This window comes from Lolium perenne, chromosome 2 (genome assembly GCF_019359855.2).
Source record: "Lolium perenne isolate Kyuss_39 chromosome 2, Kyuss_2.0, whole genome shotgun sequence".
Classification (NCBI taxonomy): domain Eukaryota; kingdom Viridiplantae; phylum Streptophyta; class Magnoliopsida; order Poales; family Poaceae; genus Lolium; species Lolium perenne.
This window is the reverse complement of record NC_067245.2, coordinates 269,677,100-269,681,047: the sequence shown is the minus strand read 5'-3', so window position 1 is coordinate 269,681,047 and position 3,948 is coordinate 269,677,100.

The following is a 3,948-nucleotide window of genomic DNA, read 5'->3' as shown; positions in this document are numbered from 1 at the left end:
CCGACAATGATAGCACAATGGGGAGAAGACAACCATCTAGCTACTGCTATGGACCCATAGTCCAGGGGTAGACTACTCACACATCACTCCGGAGGCGACCATGGCAGCGTAGAGTCCTCCGGGAGATGAATCCCCTCTCCGGCAGGGTGCCGGAGGCGATCTCCTGGATCCCCCGAGATGGGATCGGCGGCGGCGGCGTCTCTGGAAGGTTTTCCGTATCGTGGCTCTCGGTACTGGGGGTTTCGCGATGGAGGCTATTTGTAGGCGGAAGGGCAGGTCAAGAGGCGGCACGAGGGCCCCACACCACAGGGCCGCGCGGCCAAGGGGGGGCCGCGCCGCCCTAGGGTGTGGCCCCTCGTGGCCCCTCTTCGTCTCTCCTTCGGACTTCTGGAAGCTTCGTGGCAAAATAGGACCCTGGGCGTTGATTTCGTCCAATTCCGAGAATATTTCGTTACTAGGATTTCTGAAATCAAAAACAGACTTGACAAAGAATCGGCACTTCGGCATCTTGTTAATAGGTTAGTTCCAGAAAATGCACGAATATGACATAAAGTGTGCATAAAACATGTAGATAACATCAATAATGTGGCATGGAACATAAGAAATTATCGATACGTTGGAGACGTATCAGCATCTTCAAGCTTAGTTCTGCTCGTCCCGAGCAGGTAAAACGATAACACAGATAATTTCTGGAGTGACATGCCATCATAATCTTGATCATACTATTTGTAAAGCATATGTAGTGAATGCAGCGATCAAAACAATGTATATGACATGAGTAAACAAGTGAATCATATAGCAAAGACTTTTCATGAATAGCACTTCAAGACAAGCATCAATAAGTCTTGCATAAGAGTTAACTCATAAAGCAATAATTCATAGTAAAAGCATTGAAGCAACACAAAAGAAGATTAAGTTTCAGCGGTTGCTTTCAACTTATAACATGTATATCTCATTGATATTGTCAACATAGAGTAATATAATAAGTGCAATATGCAAATATATAGGAATCAATGCACAGTTCACACAAGTGTTTGCTTCTTGAGGTGGAGAGAAATAGGTGAACTGACTCGACATTGAAAGTAAAAGAATGGTCCTCATAGAGGAAAAGCATCGATTGCTATATTTGTGCTAGAGCTTTGATTTTGAAAACATGAAACAATTTTGTCAACGGTAGTAATAAAGCATATGTATCATGTAAATTATATCTTACAAGTTGCAAGCCTCATGCATAGTATACTAATAGTGCCCGCACCTTGTCCTAATTAGCTTGGACTACCAGATCATCACAATGCACATGTTTTAACCAAGTGTCACAAAGGGGTACCTCTATGCCGCCTGTACAAAGGTCTAAGGAGAAAGCTCGCATTGGATTTCTCGCTATTGATTATTCTTCAACTTAGACATCCATACCGGGACAACATAGACAACAGATAATGGACTCCTCTTTTATGCATAAGCATGTAACAACAATTAATAATTTTCTCATTTGAGATTGAGGATATATGTCCAAAACTGAAACTTCCACCATGGATCATGGCTTTAGTTAGCGGCACAATGTTCTTCTCTAACAATATGCATGCTTAACCATAAGGTGGTAGATTGCTCTTACTTCAGACAAGACGAACATGCATAGCAACTCACATGAAATTCAACAATGAATAGTTGATGGCGTCCCCAGTGATCATGGTTATCGCACAACAAGCAACTTAATAAGAGATAAAGTGCATAATTACATATTCAATACCACAATAGTTTTTAAGCTATTTGTCCCATGAGCTATATATTGCAAAGGTGAATGGTGGAATTTTAAAGGTAGCACTCAAGCAATTTACTTTGGAATGGCGGAAAATACCATGTAGTAGGTAGGTATGGTGGACACAAATGGCATAGTGGTTGGCTCAAGTATTTTGGATGCATGAGAAGTATTCCCTCTCGATACAAGGTTTAGGCTAGCAAGGCTTATTTGAAACAAACACAAGGATGAACCGGTGCAGCAAAACTCACATAAAAGACATATTGAAAACATTATAAGACTCTACACCGTCTTCCTTGTTGTTCAAACTCAATACTAGAAATTATCTAGACCTTAGAGAAACAAAATATGCAAACCAAATTTTAGCATGCTCTATGTATTTCTTCATTAATGGGTGCAAAGCATATGATGCAAGAGCTTAAACATGAGCACAACAATTGCCAAGTATCACATTACCCAAGACATTAATAGCAATTACTACATGTATCATTTTCCAATTCCAACCATATAACAATTTAACGAAGGAGAAACTTCGCCATGAATACTATGAGTAGAAACTAAGGACATACTTGTCCATATGCTACAGCGGAGCGTGCCTCTCTCCCATAAAGTGAATGCTAGGATCCATTTTATTCAAACAAAACAAAAACAAAAACAAACCGACGCTCCAAGCAAAGCACATAAGATGTGATGGAATAAAAATATAGTTTCAGGGGAGGAACCTGATAATGTTGTCGATGAAGAAGGGGATGCCTTGGGCATCCCCAAGCTTAGACGCTTGAGTCTTCTTAGAATATGCAGGGGTGAACCACCGGGGCATCCCCAAGCTTAGAGCTTTCACTCTCCTTGATCATGTTGCATCATACTCCTCTCTTGATCCTTGAAAACTTCCTCCACACCAAACTCGAAACAACTCATTAGAGGGTTAGTGCACAATAAAAATTAACATATTCAGAGGTGACACAATCATTCTTAACACTTCTGGACATTGCATAAAGCTACTGGACATTAATGGATCAAAGAAATTCATCCAACATAGCAAAAGAGGCAATGCGAAATAAAAGGCAGAATCTGTCAAAACAGAACAGTTCGTATTGACGAATTTTAAAATGGCACCAGACTTGCTCAAATGAAAATGCCCAAATTTAATGAAAGTTGCGTACATATCTGAGGATTACTCACGTAAATTGGCATAATTTTCTGAGTTACCTACAGGGGAAAACAGCCCAGATTCGTGACAGCAAAGAAATCTGTTTCTGCGCAGTAATCCAAATCTAGTATGAACTTTTCTATCAACGACTTTACTTGGCACAACAAAACACTAAACTAAGATAAGGAGAGGTTGCTACAGTAGTAAACAACTTCCAAGACACAAAATAAAAACAAAGTACTGTAGTAAAAACCATGGGTTGTCTCCCATAAGCGCTTTTCTTTAACGCCTTTCAGCTAGGCGCAGAAAGTGTGTATCAAGTATTATCAAGAGACGAAATGTCAACATTACCTCGGGTGTTAGGAGTTGCCTCAACAATGCATGTTATCTTATCTATGTAAGTTTTAGAGGCTCCCTTTTCATTAGTCTTAGGCTTGCTACTCTCATCAAACAAATTTTCAGGAACAAGCCAAGCATAGTTATTTTCTAGTGCATCATTAATCGCTAGGAGCTTACATGGTATTGGTGCTTTGATCTCCCCACCATCATTAATATTATTAGTGTACTTTATTCTATCCATATCCATCTTTTCAAGGAGACTAATAAAATTGGTATAAGAACCAAGCATATTAAATTTAGCAAAAACCTTTCTAGCTTCTCTTGCTAGACCACCAAATTCTCTAAGAAGGGTTTCTAAAACAAAATCTTTCTTTTCCCCTTCTTCCATATCACCAAGTGTGAGAAACATGTGTTGGATTATAGGATTAAGATTAACAAATTTAGTTTCCAACATGTGAACTAAAGAAGCAGCAGCAATTTCATAAGTTGGAGCAAGGTCTACCAAGTGTCTATCCTCAAAATCGTCAAGGGTACTAACATGGTTGAAAAATTCCTCTATATTATTTCTCCCAACTATAGACCCACGTCCTACCGATATGTCTTTTGTGGTAAAATTAAAAGGAAACATGATGAATCAAGTAAAGTAAATGCAAGTAACTAATTTTTTTGTGTTTTTGATATAGTAAACAAGATAGCAAAATAA